The sequence below is a fragment of the Tetrao urogallus genome, assembly GCF_951394365.1.
Source record: "Tetrao urogallus genome assembly, contig: scaffold_151, whole genome shotgun sequence".
Taxonomy (NCBI): Eukaryota; Metazoa; Chordata; class Aves; order Galliformes; family Phasianidae; genus Tetrao; species Tetrao urogallus.
In genome coordinates, this window is record NW_027639005.1 from 6829 (window position 1) to 33645 (window position 26817).

Sequence of the window (26817 nt, forward strand, 5' to 3'; positions counted from 1 at the left end):
CTATGGGATGGGGACACTGCTATGGGATGGGGGCACCTCTATGGGATGGGGACACAGCAGGGATGGGGACACTGCTATGGGATGGGGACACTGCTATGGGATGGGGACACTGTGGGGTGATGGGGACACTGCTATGGGATGGGGACACTGCTATGGGATGGGGACACTGCAATGGGATGGGGACACCTCTATGGGATGGGGACACTGCTATGGGATGGGGACACTGTGCAGGGATGGGGACACGGCTATGGGATGGGGACACTGCTATGGGATGGGGACACTGCTATGGGATGGGGACACTGCTATGGGATGGGGACACTGCAGGGATGGGGACACTGCTATGGGATGGGGACACCTCTATGGGATTGGGGACACTGCTATGGGATGGGGACACTGCAGGGATGGGGACACTGCTATGGGATGGGGACACTGCAATGGGATGGGGACACTGCAATGGGATGGGGACACCTCTATGGGATGGGGACACTGTAGGGATGGGGACACTGCTATGGGATGGGGACACTGCAATGGGATGGGGACACCTCTATGGGATGGGGACACTGCTATGGGATGGGGACACTGCAATGGGATGGGGACACCTCTATGGGATGGGGACACTGCAGGGATGGGGACACTGCAATGGGATGGGGACACTGCTATGGGATGGGGACACTGCTATGGGATGGGGACACCTCTATGGGATGGGGACACCTCTATGGGATGGGGACACTGCTATGGGATGGGGACACTGCAATGGGATGGGGACACTGCTATGGGATGGGGACACCTCTATGGGATGGGGACACTGCTATGGGATGGGGACACTGCTATGGGATGGGGACACCTCTATGGGATGGGGACACTGCAATGGGATGGGGACACTGCTATGGGATGGGGACACCTCTATGGGATGGGGACACTGCTATGGGATGGGGACACTGCTATGGGATGGGGACACCTCTATGGGATGGGGACACTGCTATGGGATGGGGACACTGCTATGGGATGGGGACACTGCAATGGGATGGGGACACTGCTATGGGATGGGGACACCTCTATGGGATGGGGACACTGCTATGGGATGGGGACACTGCTATGGGATGGGGACACCTCTATGGGATGGGGACACTGCTATGGGATGGGGACACTGCAATGGGATGGGGACACTGCTATGGGATGGGGACACTGCTATGGGATGGGGACACTGCTATGGGATGGGGACACCTCTATGGGATGGGGACACTGCAATGGGATGGGGACACTGCAGGGATGGGGACACTGCTATGGGATGGGGACACCTCTATGGGATGGGGACACTGCAGGGATGGGGACACTGCTATGGGATGGGGACACTGCAATGGGATGGGGACACTGCAGGGATGGGGACACTGCAATGGGATGGGGACACTGCTATGGGAAGGGGACACTGCAGGGATGGGGACACTGCTATGGGATGGGGACACCTCTATGGGATGGGGACACTGCTATGGGATGGGGACACTGCTATGGGAAGGGGACACTGCAGGGATGGGGACACTGCTATGGGATGGGGACACTGCAATGGGATGGGGACACTGCTATGGGATGGGGACACTGCTATGGGATGGGGACACTGCTATGGGATGGGGACACTGCTATGGGATGGTGGCGCCATGGCGGTGGTGACCCGCCGTCGTTTTGGGGACACCGGTTGTGACAGCGACACCCCCGAGGCCCAGCGGCGCTGCGATCCTTTACTGCCCGATGCGCGGCTCGGAGCCCCGGCGGTCGGCGCCGGGTTGCGGCTCCGCGATGCCCCGGGGCTCAGAGCGCGGTGCCCCCCGGCGCCCGGCCGTCCCTGGGGTAGAACTCGGCCAGCACGTCGTCGGGGATTCGCTTCAGGAGGTGCCTCGGGAAGGTGCGCAGCAGCTGCCAGCCCAGGTCCAGCGACTCGAAGATGCTGCGGTTCTCGTAGGGCCCTGCGGGGAGGACGGGGAGGGGGGGGATGGAAGCGCAGCACGGCGGCCTCGCGGCGGCTCCACGGAGCGGCGCACGGCCCGCAGCCCGGCCCAGCGGCGCGCAAGGCGGCGGGCGGCGCCTCCGGAGCGTCTGAGCGGCTCTCTATGTGGTCTCTATGTGGCTCTATGGGGCTCTACGGGGCTCTATGGGTCTGTATGGGACTCTATGGGTCTCTACATGGCTCTATGTGGCTCGGTCAGTCTCTATGGGTCTCTGTGGGTCTCTATGTGGCTCTATGGGACTCCGTGGGGCTCTATGTGGTTCTATGGGGCTCTATGGGTCCGTGTGGGGCTCTACGGGGCTCTATGGGGCTTTATGTGGCCCTATGGGTCTCTATGGGTCTGTATGGGTGTCTGTGTGGCTCTGTATGTCTGTATGGGTCTCCATATGGCTCCATGTGGCTCTATGTGGCCCTATGGGGCTCTATGGGGCTCTATGTGGCCCTATGGGTCTGTATGGGTCTCTATTTGGCTCTATGGGACTTTATGGGTCTCTATGGGGCTCTATGGGACTCTGTGGGGCTCTGTGTGGTTCTATGGGGCTTTATGTGGACCTATGTGGCCCTATGGGTCTGTATGGGGCTCTATGGGTCTCTATATGGCTCTACGGGGTTCTATGTGGCCCTATGGGTCTCTATGGGTCTCTACGGGTCTCTATATGGCTCTATGGGGCTTTATGTGGACCCATGGGTCTCTATGGGTCTGTATGGGTCTCTATATGGCTCTATGGGGCTTTATGTGGCCCTATGGGTCTCTATGGGTCTGTATGGGTGTCTGTGTGGCTCTGTATGTCTGTATGGGTCTCCATATGGCTCCATGTGGCTCTATGTGGCCCTATGGGGCTCTATGGGGCTCTATGTGGCCCTATGGGTCTGTATGGGTCTCTATTTGGCTCTATGGGACTTTATGGGACTCTATGGGGCTCTATGGGACTCTGTGGGGCTCTATGTGGTTCTATGGGGCTTTATGTGGACCTATGTGGCCCTATGGGTCTGTATGGGGCTCTATGGGTCTCTATATGGCTCTACGGGGTTCTATGTGGCCCTATGGGTCTCTACGGGTCTCTATATGGCTCTATGGGGCTTTATGTGGACCCATGGGTCTCTATGGGTCTGTATGGGTCTCTATGTGGCTCTACGGGGCTTTATGTGGCCCTATGGGTCTCTATGGGTCTGTATGGGTGTCTGTGTGGCTCTGTATGGCTCTATGGGTCTCCATATGGCTCTATGTGGCCCTATGGGTCTGTATGGATCTGTATGGGGCTCTATGGGTCTCTATGTGGCTCTATGGGGTTCTATGTGGCCCTATGGGTCTCTATGGGGCTCTATGTGGCTCTATGGGTCTCTATATGGCTCTATGGGGCTCTATGTGGCCCTATGGGTCTCTATATGGCTCTACGGGGTTCTATGTGGCCCATGGGTCTCTATGGGTCTGTATGGGTCTCTACGGGGCTCTATGGGGCTTTATGTGGACCCATGGGTCTCTATGGGTCTGTATGGGTGTCTGTGTGGCTCTGTATGTCTGTATGGGTCTCCATATGGCTCTATGTGGCCCTATGGGTCTGTATGGATCTGTATGGGGCTCTATGGGGCTCTATGGGGCTCTATGGGGTTCTATGTGGCCCTATGGGTCTCTATGGGGCTCTACGGGTCTCTATGTGGCTCTATGGGTCTCTATATGACTCTGTGTGGCCCTATGAGTCTCTATGGGGCTGTACGGGTCTCTATATCACTCTATGGGGCTCTACGTGGCTCTGTGGATCTCTATGGGTCACTGTGGGTCTCTACGTGGCTGTATAGGTCTGTATGGGTCTGTATGGGACTCTATGGGTCTCTACAGGGCTCCGGAGCGTCTGGGCGGCTCTCTATGAGGTCTCTATGTGGCTCTATGGGGCTCTACGGGGCTCTATGGGTCTGTATGGGACTCTATGGGTCTCTACATGGCTCTATGTGGCTCGGTCAGTCTCTATGGGTCTCTGTGGGTCTCTATGTGGCTCTATGGGACTCCGTGGGGCTCTATGTGGTTCTATGGGGCTCTATGGGTCCGTGTGGGGCTCTACGGGGCTCTATGGGGCTTTATGTGGCCCTATGGGTCTCTATGGGTCTGTATGGGTGTCTGTGTGGCTCTGTATGTCTGTATGGGTCTCCATATGGCTCCATGTGGCTCTATGTGGCCCTATGGGGCTCTATGGGGCTCTATGTGGCCCTATGGGTCTGTATGGGTCTCTATTTGGCTCTATGGGACTTTATGGGTCTCTATGGGGCTCTATGGGACTCTGTGGGGCTCTGTGTGGTTCTATGGGGCTTTATGTGGACCTATGTGGCCCTATGGGTCTGTATGGGGCTCTATGGGTCTCTATATGGCTCTACGGGGTTCTATGTGGCCCTATGGGTCTCTATGGGTCTCTACGGGTCTCTATATGGCTCTATGGGGCTTTATGTGGACCCATGGGTCTCTATGGGTCTGTATGGGTCTCTATATGGCTCTATGGGGCTTTATGTGGCCCTATGGGTCTCTATGGGTCTGTATGGGTGTCTGTGTGGCTCTGTATGTCTGTATGGGTCTCCATATGGCTCCATGTGGCTCTATGTGGCCCTATGGGGCTCTATGGGGCTCTATGTGGCCCTATGGGTCTGTATGGGTCTCTATTTGGCTCTATGGGACTTTATGGGACTCTATGGGGCTCTATGGGACTCTGTGGGGCTCTATGTGGTTCTATGGGGCTTTATGTGGACCTATGTGGCCCTATGGGTCTGTATGGGGCTCTATGGGTCTCTATATGGCTCTACGGGGTTCTATGTGGCCCTATGGGTCTCTACGGGTCTCTATATGGCTCTATGGGGCTTTATGTGGACCCATGGGTCTCTATGGGTCTGTATGGGTCTCTATGTGGCTCTACGGGGCTTTATGTGGCCCTATGGGTCTCTATGGGTCTGTATGGGTGTCTGTGTGGCTCTGTATGTCTGTATGGGTCTCCATATGGCTCTATGTGGCCCTATGGGTCTGTATGGGGCTCTATGGGTCTCTATATGGCTCTACGGGGTTCTATGTGGCCCTATGGGTCTCTATGGGTCTCTACGGGTCTCTATATGGCTCTATGGGGCTTTATGTGGACCCATGGGTCTCTATGGGTCTGTATGGGTGTCTGTGTGGCTCTGTATGTCTGTATGGGTCTCCATATGGCTCTCTGTGGCCCTATGGTTCTGTATGGATCTGTATGGGGCTCTATGGGTCTCTATGGGGCTCTATGGGGTTCTATGTGGCCCTATGGGTCTCTATGGGGCTCTACGGGTCTCTATGTGGCTCTATGGGTCTCTATATGACTCTGTGTGGCCCTATGAGTCTCTATGGGGCTGTACGGGTCTCTATATCACTCTATGGGGCTCTACGTGGCTCTGTGGATCTCTATGGGTCACTGTGGGTCTCTACGTGGCTGTATAGGTCTGTATGGGTCTGTATGGGACTCTATGGGTCTCTACAGGTCTCCGGAGCGTCTGGGCGGCTCTCTATGAGGTCTCTATGTGGCTCTATGGGGCTCTACGGGGCTCTATGGGTCTGTATGGGACTCTATAGGTCTCTACATGGCTCTATGTGGCTCGGTCAGTCTCTATGGGTCTCTGTGGGTCTCTATGTGGCTCTATGGGACTCCGTGGGGCTCTATGTGGCTCTATGGGACTCTGTGGGTCTGTGTGGGGCTCTACGGGGCTCTATGGGGCTTTATGTGGCCCTATGGGTCTCTATGGGTCTGTATGGGTGTCTGTGTGGCTCTGTATGTCTGTATGGGTCTCCATATGGCTCCATGTGGCTCTATGTGGCCCTATGGGGCTCTATGGGGCTCTATGTGGCCCTATGGGTCTGTATGGGTCTCTATTTGGCTCTATGGGACTTTATGGGACTCTATGGGGCTCTATGGGACTCTGTGGGGCTCTATGTGGTTCTATGGGGCTTTATGTGGACCTATGTGGCCCTATGGGTCTGTATGGGGCTCTATGGGTCTCTATATGGCTCTACGGGGTTCTATGTGGCCCTATGGGTCTCTATGGGTCTCTACGGGTCTCTATATGGCTCTATGGGGCTTTATGTGGACCCATGGGTCTCTATGGGTCTGTATGGGTCTCTATGTGGCTCTACGGGGCTTTATGTGGCCCTATGGGTCTCTATGGGTCTGTATGGGTGTCTGTGTGGCTCTGTATGGCTCTATGGGTCTCCATATGGCTCTATGTGGCCCTATGGGTCTGTATGGATCTGTATGGGGCTCTATGGGTCTCTATGTGGCTCTATGGGGTTCTATGTGGCCCTATGGGTCTCTATGGGGCTCTATGTGGCTCTATGGGTCTCTATATGGCTCTATGGGGCTCTATGTGGCCCTATGGGTCTCTATATGGCTCTACGGGGTTCTATGTGGCCCATGGGTCTCTATGGGTCTGTATGGGTGTCTGTGTGGCTCTGTATGTCTGTATGGGTCTCCATATGGCTCTATGTGGCCGTATGGGTCTGTATGGATCTGTATGGGGCTCTATGGGGCTCTATGGGGCTCTATGGGGTTCTATGTGGCCCTATGGGTCTCTATGGGGCTCTACGGGTCTCTATGTGGCTCTATGGGTCTCTATATGACTCTGTGTGGCCCTATGAGTCTCTATGGGGCTGTACGGGTCTCTATATCACTCTATGGGGCTCTACGTGGCTCTGTGGATCTCTATGGGTCACTGTGGGTCTCTACGTGGCTGTATAGGTCTGTATGGGTCTGTATGGGACTCTATGGGTCTCTACAGGTCTCCGGAGCGTCTGGGCGGCTCTCTATGAGGTCTCTATGGGGCTCTATGGGGCTCTACGGGGCTCTATGGGTCTGTATGGGACTCTATGGGTCTCTACATGGCTCTATGTGGCTCGGACAGTCTCTATGGGTCTCTGTGGGTCTCTATGTGGCTCTATGGGACTCTATGGGTCTGTGTGGGGCTCTACGGGGCTCTATGGGGCTTTATGTGGCCCTATGGGTCTCTATGGGTCTGTATGGGTGTCTGTGTGGCTCTGTATGTCTGTATGGGTCTCCATATGGCTCCATGTGGCTCTATGTGGCCCTATGGGGCTCTATGGGGCTCTATGTGGCCCTATGGGTCTGTATGGGTCTCTATTTGGCTCTATGGGACTTTATGGGACTCTATGGGGCTCTATGGGACTCTGTGGGGCTCTATGTGGTTCTATGGGGCTTTATGTGGACCTATGTGGCCCTATGGGTCTGTATGGGGCTCTATGGGTCTCTATATGGCTCTACGGGGTTCTATGTGGCCCTATGGGTCTCTATGGGTCTGTATGGGTCTCTACGGGGCTCTATGGGGCTTTATGTGGACCCATGGGTCTCTATGGGTCTGTATGGGTCTCTATGTGGCTCTACGGGGCTTTATGTGGCCCTATGGGTCTCTATGGGTCTGTATGGGTGTCTGTGTGGCTCTGTATGGCTCTATGGGTCTCCATATGGCTCTATGTGGCCCTATGGGTCTGTATGGATCTGTATGGGGCTCTATGGGTCTCTATGTGGCTCTATGGGGTTCTATGTGGCCCTATGGGTCTCTATGGGGCTCTATGTGGCTCTATGGGTCTCTATATGGCTCTATGGGGCTCTATGTGGCCCTATGGGTCTCTATATGGCTCTACGGGGTTCTATGTGGCCCATGGGTCTCTATGGGTCTGCATGGGTCTCTACGGGGCTCTATGGGGCTTTATGTGGACCCATGGGTCTCTATGGGTCTGTATGGGTGTCTGTGTGGCTCTGTATGTCTGTATGGGTCTCCATATGGCTCTATGTGGCCGTATGGGTCTGTATGGATCTGTATGGGGCTCTATGGGGCTCTATGGGGCTCTATGGGGTTCTATGTGGCCCTATGGGTCTCTATGGGGCTCTACGGGTCTCTATGTGGCTCTATGGGTCTCTATATGACTCTGTGTGGCCCTATGAGTCTCTATGGGGCTGTACGGGTCTCTATATCACTCTATGGGGCTCTACGTGGCTCTGTGGATCTCTATGGGTCACTGTGGGTCTCTACGTGGCTGTATAGGTCTGTATGGGTCTGTATGGGACTCTATGGGTCTCTACAGGTCTCCGGAGCGTCTGGGCGGCTCTCTATGAGGTCTCTATGTGGCTCTATGGGGCTCTACGGGGCTCTATGGGTCTGTATGGGACTCTATGGGTCTCTACATGGCTCTATGTGGCTCGGTCAGTCTCTATGGGTCTCTGTGGGTCTCTATGTGGCTCTATGGGACTCTGTGGGTCTGTATGGGGCTCTACGGGGCTCTATGGGGCTTTATGTGGACCTATGGTTCTCTATGGGTCTGTATGGGACTCTATAGGTCTCTACATGGCTCTATGTGGCTCTATCAGTCTCTATGGGTCTCTGTGGGTCTCTATGTGGCTCTATGGGTCTCTGTGGGTCTCTATGTGGCTCTATGGGACTCCGTGGGGCTCTATGTGGCTCTATGGGACTCTGTGGGGCTCTATGTGGCTCTAAGGGACTCTGTGGGTCTGTGTGGGGCTCTACGGGGCTCTATGGGGCTTTATGTGGACCTATGGGTCTCTATGGGTCTGTATGGGTGTCTGTGTGGCTCTGTATGTCTGTATGGGTCTCCATATGGCTCCATGTGGCTCTATGTGGCCCTATGGGGCTCTATGTGGCCCTATGGGTCTGTATGGGTCTCTATTTGGCTCTATGGGACTTTATGGGACTCTATGGGGCTCTATGGGACTCTGTGGGGCTCTATGTGGTTCTATGGGGCTTTATGTGGACCTATGTGGCCCTATGGGTCTGTATGGGGCTCTATGGGTCTCTATATGGCTCTACGGGGTTCTATGTGGCCCTATGGGTCTCTATGGGTCTCTACGGGTCTCTATATGGCTCTATGGGGCTTTATGTGGACCCATGGGTCTCTATGGGTCTGTATGGGTGTCTGTGTGGCTCTGTATGTCTGTATGGGTCTCCATATGGCTCTATGTGGCCCTATGGTTCTGTATGGATCTGTATGGGGCTCTATGGGTCTCTATGGGGCTCTATGGGGTTCTATGTGGCCCTATGGGTCTCTATGGGGCTCTACGGGTCTCTATGTGGCTCTATGGGTCTCTATATGACTCTGTGTGGCCCTATGAGTCTCTATGGGGCTGTACGGGTCTCTATATCACTCTATGGGGCTCTACGTGGCTCTGTGGATCTCTATGGGTCACTGTGGGTCTCTACGTGGCTGTATAGGTCTGTATGGGTCTGTATGGGACTCTATGGGTCTCTACAGGTCTCCGGAGCGTCTGGGCGGCTCTCTATGTGGTCTCTATGTGGCTCTATGGGGCTCTACGGGGCTCTATGGGTCTGTATGGGACTCTATAGGTCTCTACATGGCTCTATGTGGCTCGGTCAGTCTCTATGGGTCTCTGTGGGTCTCTATGTGGCTCTATGGGACTCTGTGGGTCTGTATGGGGCTCTACGGGGCTCTATGGGGCTTTATGTGGACCTATGGGTCTCTATGGGTCTGTATGGGTGTCTGTGTGGCTCTGTATGTCTGTATGGGTCTCCATATGGCTCCATGTGGCTCTATGTGGCCCTATGGGGCTCTATGGGGCTCTATGGGGCTCTATGTGGTCCTATGGGTCTGTATGGGTCTCTATTTGGCTCTATGGGACTTTATGGGACTCTATGGGGCTCTATGGGACTCTGTGGGGCTCTATGTGGTTCTATGGGGCTTTATGTGGACCTATGTGGCCCTATGGGTCTGTATGGGGCTCTATGGGTCTCTATATGGCTCTACGGGGTTCTATGTGGCCCTATGGGTCTCTATGGGTCTGTATGGGTCTCTACGGGGCTCTATGGGGCTTTATGTGGACCCATGGGTCTCTATGGGTCTGTATGGGTGTCTGTGTGGCTCTGTATGTCTGTATGGGTCTCCATATGGCTCTATGTGGCCCTATGGTTCTGTATGGATCTGTATGGGGCTCTATGGGTCTCTATGGGGCTCTATGGGGTTCTATGTGGCCCTATGGGTCTCTATGGGGCTCTACGGGTCTCTATGTGGCTCTATGGGTCTCTATATGACTCTGTGTGGCCCTATGAGTCTCTATGGGGCTGTACGGGTCTCTATATCACTCTATGGGGCTCTACGTGGCTCTGTGGATCTCTATGGGTCACTGTGGGTCTCTACGTGGCTGTATAGGTCTGTATGGGTCTGTATGGGACTCTATGGGTCTCTACAGGTCTCCGGAGCGTCTGGGCGGCTCTCTATGAGGTCTCTATGGGGCTCTATGGGGCTCTACGGGGCTCTATGGGTCTGTATGGGACTCTATGGGTCTCTACATGGCTCTATGTGGCTCGGTCAGTCTCTATGGGTCTCTGTGGGTCTCTATGTGGCTCTATGGGACTCTATGGGTCTGTGTGGGGCTCTACGGGGCTCTATGGGGCTTTATGTGGCCCTATGGGTCTCTATGGGTCTGTATGGGTGTCTGTGTGGCTCTGTATGTCTGTATGGGTCTCCATATGGCTCCATGTGGCTCTATGTGGCCCTATGGGGCTCTATGGGGCTCTATGTGGCCCTATGGGTCTGTATGGGTCTCTATTTGGCTCTATGGGACTTTATGGGACTCTATGGGGCTCTATGGGACTCTGTGGGGCTCTATGTGGTTCTATGGGGCTTTATGTGGACCTATGTGGCCCTATGGGTCTGTATGGGGCTCTATGGGTCTCTATATGGCTCTACGGGGTTCTATGTGGCCCTATGGGTCTCTATGGGTCTGTATGGGTCTCTACGGGGCTCTATGGGGCTTTATGTGGACCCATGGGTCTCTATGGGTCTGTATGGGTCTCTATGTGGCTCTACGGGGCTTTATGTGGCCCTATGGGTCTCTATGGGTCTGTATGGGTGTCTGTGTGGCTCTGTATGGCTCTATGGGTCTCCATATGGCTCTATGTGGCCCTATGGGTCTGTATGGATCTGTATGGGGCTCTATGGGTCTCTATGTGGCTCTATGGGGTTCTATGTGGCCCTATGGGTCTCTATGGGGCTCTATGTGGCTCTATGGGTCTCTATATGGCTCTATGGGGCTCTATGTGGCCCTATGGGTCTCTATATGGCTCTACGGGGTTCTATGTGGCCCATGGGTCTCTATGGGTCTCTACGGGTCTCTATATGGCTCTATGGGGCTTTATGTGGACCCATGGGTCTCTATGGGTCTGTATGGGTGTCTGTGTGGCTCTGTATGTCTGTATGGGTCTCCATATGGCTCTCTGTGGCCCTATGGGTCTGTATGGATCTGTATGGGGCTCTATGGGTCTCTATGGGGCTCTATGGGGTTCTATGTGGCCCTATGGGTCTCTATGGGGCTCTACGGGTCTCTATGTGGCTCTATGGGTCTCTATATGACTCTGTGTGGCCCTATGAGTCTCTATGGGGCTGTACGGGTCTCTATATCACTCTATGGGGCTCTACGTGGCTCTGTGGATCTCTATGGGTCACTGTGGGTCTCTACGTGGCTGTATAGGTCTGTATGGGTCTGTATGGGACTCTATGGGTCTCTACAGGTCTCCGGAGCGTCTGGGCGGCTCTCTATGAGGTCTCTATGTGGCTCTATGGGGCTCTACGGGGCTCTATGGGTCTGTATGGGACTCTATAGGTCTCTACATGGCTCTATGTGGCTCGGTCAGTCTCTATGGGTCTCTGTGGGTCTCTATGTGGCTCTATGGGACTCTGTGGGGCTCTATGTGGTTCTATGGGGCTCTATGGGTCTGTGTGGGGCTCTACGGGGCTCTATGGGGCTTTATGTGGCCCTATGGGTCTCTATGGGTCTGTATGGGTGTCTGTGTGGCTCTGTATGTCTGTATGGGTCTCCATATGGCTCCATGTGGCTCTATGTGGCCCTATGGGGCTCTATGGGCTCTATGTGGCCCTATGGGTCTGTATGGGTCTCTATTTGGCTCTATGGGACTTTATGGGACTCTATGGGGCTCTATGGGATTCTGTGGGGCTCTATGTGGTTCTATGGGGCTTTATGTGGACCTATGTGGCCCTATGGGTCTGTATGGGGCTCTATGGGTCTCTATATGGCTCTACGGGGTTCTATGTGGCCCTATGGGTCTCTATGGGTCTCTGCGGGTCTCTACGGGGCTCTATGGGGCTTTATGTGGACCCATGGGTCTCTATGGGTCTGTATGGGTGTCTGTGTGGCTCTGTATGTCTGTATGGGTCTCCATATGGCTCTATGTGGCCCTATGGGTCTGTATGGATCTGTATGGGGCTCTATGGGTCTCTATGGGGCTCTATGGGGTTCTATGTGGCCCTATGGGTCTCTATGGGGCTCTATGGGTCTCTATGTGGCTCTATGTGTCTCTATATGACTCTGTGTGGCCCTATGAGTCTCTATGGGGCTGTACGGGTCTCTATATCACTCTATGGGGCTCTACGTGGCTCTGTGGATCTCTATGGGTCACTGTGGGTCTCTACGTGGCTGTATAGGTCTGTATGGGTCTGTATGGGACTCTATGGGTCTCTACAGGTCTCCGGAGCGTCTGGGCGGCTCTCTATGAGGTCTCTATGTGGCTCTATGGGGCTCTACGGGGCTCTATGGGTCTGTATGGGACTCTATAGGTCTCTACATGGCTCTATGTGGCTCGGTCAGTCTCTATGGGTCTCTGTGGGTCTCTATGTGGCTCTATGGGACTCCGTGGGGCTCTATGTGGTTCTATGGGGCTCTATGGGTCTGTGTGGGGCTCTACGGGGCTCTATGGGGCTTTATGTGGCCCTATGGGTCTCTATGGGTCTGTATGGGTGTCTGTGTGGCTCTGTATGTCTGTATGGGTCTCCATATGGCTCCATGTGGCTCTATGTGGCCCTATGGGGCTCTATGGGGCTCTATGTGGCCCTATGGGTCTGTATGGGTCTCTATTTGGCTCTATGGGACTTTATGGGACTCTATGGGGCTCTATGGGACTCTGTGGGGCTCTATGTGGTCCTATGGGGCTTTATGTGGACCTATGTGGCCCTATGGGTCTGTATGGGGCTCTATGGGTCTCTATATGGCTCTACGGGGTTCTATGTGGCCCTATGGGTCTCTATGGGGCTCTATGGGTCTCTATATGGCTCTACGGGGTTCTATGTGGCCCTATGGGTCTCTATGGGTCTGTATGGGTCTCTATATGGCTCTATGGGGCTTTATGTGGACCCATGGGTCTCTATGGGTCTGTATGGGTGTCTGTGTGGCTCTGTATGTCTGTATGGGTCTCCATATGGCTCTATGTGGCCCTATGGGTCTGTATGGATCTGTATGGGGCTCTATGGGTCTCTATGTGGCTCTATGGGGTTCTATGTGGCCCTATGGGTCTCTATGGGGCTCTACGGGTCTCTATGTGGCTCTATGGGTCTCTATATGACTCTGTGTGGCCCTATGAGTCTCTATGGGGCTGTACGGGTCTCTATATCACTCTATGGGGCTCTACGTGGCTCTGTGGATCTCTATGGGTCACTGTGGGTCTCTACGTGGCTGTATAGGTCTGTATGGGTCTGTATGGGACTCTATGGGTCTCTACAGGGCTCCGGAGCGTCTGAGCGGCTCTCTATGTGGTCTCTATGTGGCTCTATGGGGCTCTACGGGGCTCTATGGGTCTGTATGGGACTCTATAGGTCTCTACATGGCTCTATGTGGCTCGGTCAGTCTCTATGGGTCTCTGTGGGTCTCTATGTGGCTCTATGGGACTCCGTGGGGCTCTATGTGGTTCTATGGGGCTCTATGGGTCTGTGTGGGGCTCTACGGGGCTCTATGGGGCTTTATGTGGACCTATGGGTCTCTATGGGTCTGTATGGGTGTCTGTGTGGCTCTGTATGTCTGTATGGGTCTCCATATGGCTCCATGTGGCTCTATGTGGCCCTATGGGTCTCTATGGGGCTCTATGGGGCTCTATGTGGCCCTATGGGTCTGTATGGGTCTCTATTTGGCTCTATGGGACTTTATGGGACTCTATGGGGCTCTATGGGACTCTGTGGGGCTCTATGTGGTTCTATGGGGCTTTATGTGGACCTATGTGGCCCTATGGGTCTGTATGGGGCTCTATGGGTCTCTATATGGCTCTACGGGGTTCTATGTGGCCCTATGGGTCTCTATGGGTCTGTATGGGTCTCTACGGGGCTCTATGGGGCTTTATGTGGACCCATGGGTCTCTATGGGTCTGTATGGGTCTCTATGTGGCTCTACGGGGCTTTATGTGGCCCTATGGGTCTCTATGGGTCTGTATGGGTGTCTGTGTGGCTCTGTATGGCTCTATGGGTCTCCATATGGCTCTATGTGGCCCTATGGGTCTGTATGGATCTGTATGGGGCTCTATGGGTCTCTATGTGGCTCTATGGGGTTCTATGTGGCCCTATGGGTCTCTATGGGGCTCTATGTGGCTCTATGGGTCTCTATATGGCTCTATGGGGCTCTATGTGGCCCTATGGGTCTCTATATGGCTCTACGGGGTTCTATGTGGCCCATGGGTCTCTATGGGTCTGTATGGGTGTCTGTGTGGCTCTGTATGTCTGTATGGGTCTCCATATGGCTCTATGTGGCCGTATGGGTCTGTATGGATCTGTATGGGGCTCTATGGGTCTCTATGGGGCTCTATGGGGTTCTATGTGGCCCTATGGGTCTCTATGGGGCTCTACGGGTCTCTATGTGGCTCTATGGGTCTCTATATGACTCTGTGTGGCCCTATGAGTCTCTATGGGGCTGTACGGGTCTCTATATCACTCTATGGGGCTCTACGTGGCTCTGTGGATCTCTATGGGTCACTGTGGGTCTCTACGTGGCTGTATAGGTCTGTATGGGTCTGTATGGGACTCTATGGGTCTCTACAGGTCTCTATGTGGTCTCTATGTGGCTCTATGGGTCTCCATGGGGCTCTGTGGGTGTCTATGGGTCTCTGTGGGTCTGTATGGATCTCTATGGGTTTCTGTGGGTCTCTATGGGTCTCTATGGGTCTCTGTGGGTCTCTTTGGGTTTCTGTGGGTCTCTATGTGGCTCTATGGGTCTGTATGGGTCTCTATGGGGCTCTGTGGGTCTCCATGTAGCTCTATGGGGCTCTATGAGTCTCTATGGGGCTCTACGTGACGCTATGGGTCTCTGTGTGGCTCTATGGGTCTGTACGGGGCTCTATGGGTCCCTGTGGGTCTCTGTGGGTCTCTATGGGTCTCTGTGAGTCTGTATGGGTCTGTACGGGGCTCTGTGGGTCTCTGTGGGTCCCTGTGGGTCTCTATGGGTCTCTGTGGGTCTCTATGGGTCTCTATGTGGCTCTATGGGTCTGTATGGGTCTATATGGGGCTCTATGGGTCTCTATGGGGCTCCATGTGAATCTATGGGTCTCTATGGGTCTCTGTGGGTCTCTGTGGGTCTGCATGGGTCTGTACGGGGCTATGTGGGTCTCTATGGGTCTCTGTGGGTCTCTGTGGGTCTGTGTGGGTCTCTATGGGTCTCTGTGGGTCTCTGTGGGTCTCTGTGGGTGTCTATGGGTCTCTGTGGGTCTCTGTGGGTGTCTATGGGTCTCTATGGGTCTCTGTGGGTCTCTATGGGTCTCTGTGGGTCTCTGTGGGTCTCTGTGGGTGTCTATGGGTCTCTGTGCGTGTCTATGGGTCTCTGTGGGTCTCTGTGGGTCTCTATGGGTCTCTGTGGGTCTCTATGGTCTGTGTGGGTCTCTGTGGGTTTCTATGGTCTCTATGGGTCTCTGTGGGTCTCTGTGGGTGTCTATGGGTCTCTGTGTGTCTATGGGTCTCTGTGGGTCTCTGTGGGTCTCTATGGTCTCTGTGGGTGTCTATGGGTCTCTATGGTCTCTATGGGTCTCTGTGGGTCTCTGTGGGTCTCTGTGGGTCTCTGTGGGTCTCTATGGGTCTCTGTGGGTCTCTGTGGGTCTCTGTGGGTCTCTATGGGTCTCTGTGGGTGTCTATGGGTCTCTATGGGTCTCTGTGGGTCTCTATGGGTCTCTGTGGGTCTCTGTGGGTCTCTGTGGGTGTCTATGGGTCTCTGCGTGTCTATGGGTCTCTGTGGGTCTCTGTGGGTCTCTATGGTCTCTGTGGGTGTCTATGGGTCTCTATGGGTCTCTGTGGGTCTCTGTGGGTCTCTATGGGTCTCTGTGGGTCTCTGTGGGTCTCTGTGGGTCTCTATGGTCTCTGTGGGTCTCTGTGGGTCTCTGTGGGTCTCTATGGTCTCTGTGGGTCTCTGTGGGTCTCTATGGGTCTCTGTGGGTCTCTGTGGGTCTCTGTGGGTCTCTATGGTCTCTATGGGTCTCTGTGGGTCTCTGTGGGTCTCTATGGGTCTCTGTGGGTCTCTGTGGGTCTCTGTGGGTCTCTATGGTCTCTGTGGGTCTCTGTGGGTCTCTGTGGGTCTCTATGGTCTCTGTGGGTCTCTGTGGGTCTCTATGGGTCTCTGTGGGTCTCTGTGGGTCTCTGTGGGTCTCTATGGTCTCTGTGGGTCTCTGTGGGTCTCTGTGGGTCTCTATGGTCTCTGTGGGTCTCTGTGGGTCTCTATGGTCTCTGTGGGTCTCTGTGGGTCTCTATGGTCTCTATGGGTCTCTGTGGGTCTCTGTGGGTCTCTATGGGTCTCTATGGTCTGTGTGGGTCTGTGTGGGTCTCTGTGGTCCCGGTGGGGCTGCAGTTCCCTCCGCCTTCCCGCTCCCCATGCCTGCCGCTGCCCTCAGCCCGGCCTCGCAGCGCCGCACGGCTCGGCCGCTCCCGGCCTCGGCTGCCTTCGCTCCGCTGTCCCGGGGCTCCCGGAGCCGCTGCAGGCCCTTCCCCACTGCCGGCTCTCCGCGCCGTGGCGCCTCCCCGCCTGCAGGCCGCGCTCCGCGACCCCCGGGAGGCCGCGGGCCTTTAGGCCGCACGCCGCCGCTTCAGGGCCGAGCTGCCGCCTCCCTGCGGCCGGGCCTCGGGTCGCGCCTCCCCCCTTCCATCCCGCCTCCCCCCCCCGCACCCTGCGCGATGAAGTGCCGCTCGAACTTGTGCAGGAACTCGAGGTACAGCAGGTCGTCGGCCGCCAGCGCCTCCTCGCCCACCACCGCCTTCATGGCCTGCACGTCCCGCCCGATGGCGTAGCACGCGTACTGCGGGCCGGAGCGGGACCGAGCGCGGGAAGCACAGGGAAACCACATGGAAACACATGGAAACACGTGGAAACACATGGAAACACGTGGAAACCACATGGAAACCACATGGAAACACGTGGAAACCCATGGAAACCACATGGAAACACGTGGAAACCACATGGAAACACATGGAAACACGTGGAAACCACATGGAAACACATGGAAACACATGGAAACACATGGAAACCACATGGAAACACGTGGAAACACATGGAAACACGTGGAAACCACATGGAAACCACATGGAAACACGTGGAAACACATGGAAACACGTGGAAACACATGGAAACCACATGGAAACCACATGGAAACCACATGGAAACCACATGGAAACACGTGGAAACCACATGGAAACACATGGAAACCACATGGAAACACATGGAAACACATGGAAACACATGGAAACCACATGGAAACCACATGGAAACACATGGAAACACATGGAAACACATGGAAACACATGGAAACCACATGGAAACCACATGGAAACCACATGGAAACCACATGGAAACACGTGGAAACCACATGGAAACACATGGAAACCACATGGAAACACATGGAAACACATGGAAACACATGGAAACACATGGAAACCACATGGAAACCACATGGAAACACGTGGAAACACATGGAAACACGTGGAAACCACATGGAAACACGTGGAAACACATGGAAACACATGGAAACACATGGAAACACATGGAAACACATGGAAACCACATGGAAACACGTGGAAACACATGGAAACACATGGAAACACATGGAAACACATGGAAACACATGGAAACCACATGGAAACACGTGGAAACACATGGAAACACATGGAAACACATGGAAACACATGGAAACACATGGAAACCACATGGAAACCACATGGAAACACATGGAAACACATGGAAACACATGGAAACACATGGAAACCACATGGAAACCACATGGAAACCACATGGAAACCACATGGAAACACGTGGAAACCACATGGAAACACATGGAAACCACATGGAAACACATGGAAACACATGGAAACACATGGAAACACATGGAAACCACATGGAAACCACATGGAAACACATGGAAACACATGGAAACACGTGGAAACCACATGGAAACACGTGGAAACACATGGAAACACATGGAAACACATGGAAACACATGGAAACACATGGAAACCACATGGAAACACGTGGAAACACATGGAAACCACATGGAAACACATGGAAACACGTGGAAACACATGGAAACACGTGGAAACCACATGGAAACCACATGGAAACCACATGGAAACCACATGGAAACACGTGGAAACCACATGGAAACACATGGAAACCACATGGAAACACATGGAAACACATGGAAACACATGGAAACACATGGAAACACATGGAAACCACATGGAAACCACATGGAAACACATGGAAACACATGGAAACACGTGGAAACCACATGGAAACACGTGGAAACACATGGAAACACATGGAAACACATGGAAACACATGGAAACCACATGGAAACACGTGGAAACACATGGAAACCACATGGAAACACATGGAAACACGTGGAAACACATGGAAACACGTGGAAACCACATGGAAACCACATGGAAACACGTGGAAACCACATGGAAACACATGGAAACCACATGGAAACAACATGGAAACCACATGAAAACCACATGGAAACACATGGAAACACATGGAAACACGTGGAAACCACATGGAAACCACATGGAAACACATGGAAACCACATGGAAACCCCACAGTGCACAGAAACCCCATAGAAACCCCATAGAAACCCCATGGAAACCACATGGAAACACATGGAAACCCATGGAAAAACATGGAAACCCCACAGTGCACAGAAACCCCATAGAAACCCCATAGAAACCCCATGGAAACCACATGGAAACACATGGAAACCCATGGAAAAACATGGAAACCCCACAGTGCACAGAAACCCCATAGAAACCCATGGAAACCCCATAGAAACCCCATGGTGCAGAGAAACCCTATAGAAATCCCAGGAAACCCCATGGAAACCCATGGAAACCACATGGAAACCACATGGAAACACATGGAAACACATGGAAACCCCACAGTGCACAGAAACCCCATAGAAACCCATGGAAACCCCATGGAAACCACATGGAAACCACATGGAAACCACATGGAAAACCCACAGTGCACAGAAACCCCATAGAAACCCCATAGAAACCCATGGAAACCCCATAGAAACCCCATGGTGCAGAGAAACCCCATAGAAATCCCAGGAAACCCCATGGAAACCACATGGAAACCACATGGAAAACCCACAGTGCACAGAAACCCCATAGAAACCCCATAGAAACCCATGGAAACCCATGGAAACCACATGGAAACACATGGAAACCCCACAGTGCACAGAAACCCCATAGAAACCCCATAGAAACCCATGGAAAGCCATGGAAACCACATGGAAACCCCATAGAAACCCCACAGTGCACAGAAACCCCATAGAAATCCCAGGAAACCCCATGGAAACCCATGGAAACCACATGGAAACCACATGGAAAAACGTGGAAACACATGGAAACACATGGAAACACATGGAAACCACATGGAAACACATGGAAACCCCACAGTGCACAGAAACCCCATAGAAACCCCATGGAAACCCATGGAAACCCCATAGAAACCCCATGGAAACCCCATGGAAACACATGGAAACCACATGGAAACACATGGAAACCCCACAGTGCACAGAAACCCCATAGAAACCCATGGAAACCCCATAGAAACCCCATGGTGCAGAGAAACCCCATAGAAATCCCAGGAAACCCCATGGAAACCCATGGAAACCACATGGAAACCACATGGAAACACATGGAAACCCATGGAAACCACATGGAAACACATGGAAACCACATGGAAACACATGGAAACCCCACAGTGCACAGAAACCCCATAGAAACACATGGAAACACATGGAAGCCCCATAGAAACCCCATAGAAACCCCATGGAAACCCCATGGAAACACATGGAAACCCATGAAAAACATGGAAACCCCACAGTGCACAGAAACCCCATAGAAACCCCATAGAAACCCCATAGAAACCCATGGAAACCCCATGGTGCATAGAAACCCCATAGAAATCCCAGGAAACCCCATGGAAACCACATGGAAACCACATGGAAACACATGGAAACACATGGAAACCACATGGAAACACATGGAAACACATGGAAACCCATGGAAACACATGGAAAACCATGGAAACACATGGAAACACATGGAAACACATGGAAACACATGGAAACCACATGGAAACACATGGAAACACATGGAAACACATGGAAACCACATGGAAACACATGGAAACACATGGAAACCACATGGAAACATGTGGAAACACATGGAAACACATGGAAACCCATGGAAACCACATGGAAACACGTGGAAACCACATGGAAACACATGGAAACACATGGAAACCACATGGAAACCACATGGAAACACGTGGAAACCACATGGAAACACATGGAAACCACATGGAAACCACATGGAAACACATGGAAACACATGGAAACCACATGGAAACCACATGGAAACACATGGAAACACATGGAAACCACATGGAAACCACATGGAAACACATGGAAACACATGGAAACACGTGGAAACCACATGGAAACACGTGGAAACACATGGAAACACATGGAAACACATGGAAACACGTGGAAACCACATGGAAACACGTGGAAACACATGGAAACCACATGGAAACACATGGAAACACGTGGAAACACATGGAAACACGTGGAAACCACATGGAAACACATGGAAACCACATGGAAACCACATGGAAACCACATGGAAACACATGGAAACCACATGGAAACCACATGGAAACACATGGAAACACATGGAAACCACATGGAAACACATGGAAACCACATGGAAACCCCATGGAAACACATGGAAACCACATGGAAACCACATGGAAACCCCACAGTGCACAGAAACCCCATAGAAACCCCATAGAAACCCCATGGAAACCCCATAGAAACCCATGGAAACCCCATGGAAACACATGGAAACCTCATGGTGCATAGAAACCCCATAGAAATCCCAGGAAACCCCATGGAAACCACATGGAAACCACATGGAAACCCATGGAAACACATGGAAACCACATGGAAACCACATGGAAACCCATGGAAACACATGGAAACACATGGAAACACATGGAAACACATGGAAACCACATGGAAACACATGGAAACACATGGAAACCACATGGAAACCACATGGAACCACATGGAAACACATGGAAACCCATGGAAACCACATGGAAACACATGGAAACACATGGAAACACATGGAAACCACATGGAAACACATGGAAACCCCACAGTGCACAGAAACCCCATAGAAACACATGGAAACACATGGAAGCCCCATAGAAACCCCATAGAAACCCCATGGAAACCCCATGGAAACACATGGAAACCCATGAAAAACATGGAAACCCCACAGTGCACAGAAACCCCATAGAAACCCCATAGAAACCCCATAGAAACCCATGGAAACCCCATGGTGCATAGAAACCCCATAGAAATCCCAGGAAACCCCATGGAAACCACATGGAAACCACATGGAAACACATGGAAACCACATGGAAACACATGGAAACACATGGAAACCCATGGAAACACATGGAAACCCATGGAAACACATGGAAACACATGGAAACACATGGAAACACATGGAAACAACATGGAAACACATGGAAACCACATGGAAACACATGGAAACCACATGGAAACACATGGAAACACATGGAAACCACATGGAAACATGTGGAAACACATGGAAACACATGGAAACCCATGGAAACCACATGGAAACACGTGGAAACCACATGGAAACACATGGAAACACATGGAAACCACATGGAAACCACATGGAAACACGTGGAAACCACATGGAAACACATGGAAACACATGGAAACCACATGGAAACCACATGGAAACATGTGGAAACACATGGAAACACATGGAAACCCATAGAAACCACATGGAAACACATGGAAACCCCACAGTGCACAGAAACCCCATAGAAACCCCATGGAAACCCCATGGTGCATAGAAACCCCATAGAAATCCCAGGAAACCCCATGGAAACCACATGGAAACCACATGGAAACACATGGAAACCACATGGAAACCACATGGAAACACATGGAAACCGCATGGAAACACATGGAAACACGTGGAAACACATGGAAACCCCACAGTGCACAGAAACCCCATAGAAACCCCATAGAAACCCATGGAAACCCCATGGTGCATAGAAACCCCATAGAAATCCCAGGAAACCCCATGGAAACCACATGGAAACCACATGGAAACACATGGAAACACATGGAAACCACATGGAAACACATGGAAACACATGGAAACCACATGGAAACACATGGAAACACATGGAAACACATGGAAACACATGGAAACCACATGGAAACCACATGGAAACACGTGGAAACACATGGAAACATGTGGAAACCACATGGAAACACATGGAAACCACATGGAAACCACATGGAAACCACATGGAAACACATGGACACCACATGGAAACCACATGGAAACCACATGGAAACACATGGAAACACATGGAAACACATGGACACCACATGGAAACACATGGAAACACATGGAAACACATGGAAACCACATGGAAACACATGGAAACCACATGGAAACCCATGGAAACCACATGGAAACACATGGAAACCACATGGAAACCCATGGAAACCACATGGAAACACATGGAAACACATGGAAACACATGGAAACCACATGGAAACCACATGGAAACATGTGGAAACACATGGAAACACATGGAAACCCATGGAAACCACATGGAAACACATGGAAACCCCACAGTGCACAGAAACCCCATAGAAACCCCATGGAAACCCCATGGAAACCCATGGAAACCACAAGGAAACCACATGGAAACACATGGAAACCACATGGAAACACGTGGAAACCACATGGAAACCACATGGAAACACATGGAAACACATGGAAACCACATGGAAACACATGGAAACACATGGAAACCCCACAGTGCACAGAAACCCCATAGAAACCCCATAGAAACCCCATGGAAACCCATGGAAACACATGGAAACCCCATAGAAACCCCATGGAAACCCCATGGTGCATAGAAACCCCATAGAAATCCCAGGAAACCCCATGGAAACCACATGGAAACCACATGGAAACACATGGAAACCACATGGAAACCACATGGAAACCCATGGAAACACATGGAAACCACATGGAAACCCATGGAAACACATGGAAACCACATGGAAACCCCACAGTGCGCAGAAACCCCATAGAAACCCATGGAAACCCCATAGAAACCCCATGGAAACCCCATAGAAACCCCATGGTGCATAGAAACCCCATAGAAATCCCAGGAAACCCCATGGAAACCCCATGGAAACCCCATGGTGCACAGAAACTCCATAGAAACCCCATAGAAACCCCATGGAAACGCCATGGAAACCCATGGAAACCACATGGAAACACATGGAAACCACATGGAAACCCCTTGGAAACCCCACAGTGCACAGAAACCCCATAGAAACCCATGGAAACCCCATAGAAACCCCATGGAAACCCCATGGTGCATAGAAACCCCATAGAAATGCCAGGAAACCCCATGGAAACCCATGGAAACCACATGGAAACACATGGAAACACATGGAAACCCCACAGTGCACAGAAACCCCATAGAAACCCCATAGAAACCCATGGAAACCACATGGAAACCCCATGGAAACCACATGGAAACCAGATGGAAACCACATGGAAACACATGGAAACCACATGGAAACCCCACAGTGCACAGAAACCCCATAGAAACCCCATAGAAACCCATGGAAACCCCATAGAAACCCCATGGAAACCCCATGGAAACCACATGGTGCATAGAAACCCCATAGAAATCCCAGGAAACCCCATGGAAACCACATGGAAACCACATGGAAACCCATGGAAACCCCACAGTGCACAGAAACCCCATAGAAACCCCATAGAAAGCCCATGGAAACCCCATGGAAACCCCATGGAAACCCCATGGAAACCACATGGAAACCCATGGAAACCACATGGAAACACATGGAAACCCCACAGTGCACAGAAACCCCATAGAAACCCCATAGAAACCCTAACACCTACCTGCCCCCCAACTCAACCCCCCAACCCCCACCCCACCGCCACCCCCCATCCCATAATGCCCCCATCCTCCCCCATCCCATAATGCCCCCATCCCATAATGCCCTCATCCCCCCCATCCCATAATGCCCCCATCCCATAATGCCCCCATCCCATAATACCCCCATCCCATAATGCCCCCATCCCATAATGTCCCCATCCCATAATACCCCATCCCATAATGTCCCCATCCCATAATGCCCAATCCCATAATGCCCCATCCCATAATGCCCCCATCCCATAGTGCCCCCATCCCATAGTGCCCCAATCCCATAATGCCCCCATCCCCCCCAATCCCATAATGCCCCAATCCCATAATGCCCCCATCCCCCCCCAATCCCATAATGCCCCAATCCCATAATGCCCTCATCCCCCCCCAATCCCATAATGCCCCATCCCATAATGCCCCTATCCCCCCCATCCCGCCCCAATCCCATAATGCCCCCATCCCATAATGCCCCCATCCCATAATGCCCCCATCCCATAATGCCCCAATCCCATAATGCCCCCATCGCCCCCATCCCATAATTGCCCCCCATCCCATAATGCCCCCATCCCCCCCATCCCATAATGCCCCCATCCCATAATGCCCCCATCCCATAATGCCCCAATCCCATAATGCCCCCATCGCCCCCATCCCATAATTGCCCCCCATCCCATAATACCCCCATCCCCCCCATCCCATAATGCCCCCATCCCATAATGCCCAATCCCATAATGCCCCCATCCCCCCCATCCCATAATGCCCCCATCCCCCCATCCCATAATGCCCCCATCCCATAATGCCCTCCATCCCATAATGCCCAATCCCATAATGCCCCCATCCCCCCCCAATCCCATAATGCCCCCATCCCCCCCATCCCATAATGCCCCCATCCCATAATGCCCTCCATCCCATAATGCCCAATCCCATAATGCCTCCATCCCCCCCCAATCCCATAATGCCCCCATCCCCCCCATCCCATAATGCCCCCATCCCATAATGCCCCCATCCCATAATGCCCCCATCCCCCCCATCCCATAATGCCCCCCATCCCATAATGCCCCCCATCCCATAATGCCCCCATCCCATAATGCCCCCATCCCATAATGCCCCCATCCCCCCATCCCATCATGCCCCCATCCCATAATGCCCCCATCCCATAATGCCCAATCCCATAATGCCCCCCATCCCATAATGCCCCCATCCCATAATGCCCAATCCCATAATGCCCCCATCCCCCCAATCCCATAATGCCCCCCATCCCATAATGCCCCCATCCCATAATGCCCCCATCCCATAATGCCCCCATCCCCCCATCCCATCATGCCCCCATCCCATAATGCCCCCATCCCATAATGCCCCCATCCCATAATGCCCAATCCCATAATGCCCCCCATCCCATAATGCCCAATCCCATAATGCCCCCATCCCATAATGCCCAATCCCATAATGCCCCCATCCCCCCCATCCCATAATGCCCCCATCCCATAATGCCCCCATCCCCCCCATCCCATAATGCCCAATCCCATAATGCCCAATCCCATAATGCCCCCATCCCCCCCATCCCATAATGCCCCCATCCCCCCATCCCATAATGCCCCCATCCCATAATGCCCCCCATCCCATAATGCCCCAATCCCATAATGCCCTCCATCCCATAATGCCCAATCCCATAATGCCCCCATCCCCCCCATCCCATAATGCCCCCATCCCCCCATCCCATAATGCCCCCATCCCATAATGCCCCCATCCCATAATGCCCTCCATCCCATAATGCCCAATCCCATAATGCCCCCATCCCCCCATCCCATCATGCCCCCATCCCATAATGCCCAATCCCATCATGCCCCCATCCCATAATGCCCAATCCCATCATGCCCTCCATCCCATAATGCCCAATCCCATAATGCCGCCATCCCATAATGCCCCCATCCCATAATGCCCCCATCCCATAATGCCCAATCCCATCATGCCCCCCATCCCATCATGCCCGCATCCCGCCCATCCCGTAAGGCCGCATCCCACAATGCCCCGCTCTGCGCTCATTCCCACCAGCTGGTTGCTCAGGTCGCCGTGGTCCCGCCTCGTCATTCCGTCCCCGATGGCGGATTTCATCAGGCGGGACAGCGACGGCAGCACGTTGATGGGCGGGTAGATCTGCGGGTACCCATGAGCCACCGCGCTGCCATGCGGCCCCACGGCGCTTGGGCTCCATGCAGCTCCACGGCGCCGCCCCACAGCGGTGCCCCACTGTGCTGCCCCATGGCGCTGCCCCATAGCGCTGCCCCACTGTGCTGCCCCATAGCGCTGCCCCACTGTGCTGCCCCATAGCGCTGCCCCATAGCGCTGCCCCACAGCACCGCCCCACAGTGCTGCCCCACGGCGCTTGGGATCCATCCAGCTCCATAGCGCCGCCCCACAGCGCTGCCCCACTGTGC

At 53.1% G+C, this 26817-nt stretch overlaps 1 pseudogene across 1 annotated transcript; it reads right to left on the reverse strand.

Annotated features, from left to right (window-relative positions):
* Positions 1 to 1803: 1803 nt before the first annotated feature.
* Positions 1804 to 26656, reverse strand: LOC306957577 (V-type proton ATPase subunit B pseudogene; annotated as a pseudogene). The gene is made up of 3 exons: positions 26432 to 26656; positions 16954 to 17083; positions 1804 to 1958 (listed from the first exon to the last, which is right to left on the reverse strand). The product of its transcript is annotated as a V-type proton ATPase subunit B pseudogene (transcript).
* Between the last annotated feature and the right edge of the window lie 161 nt (positions 26657 to 26817).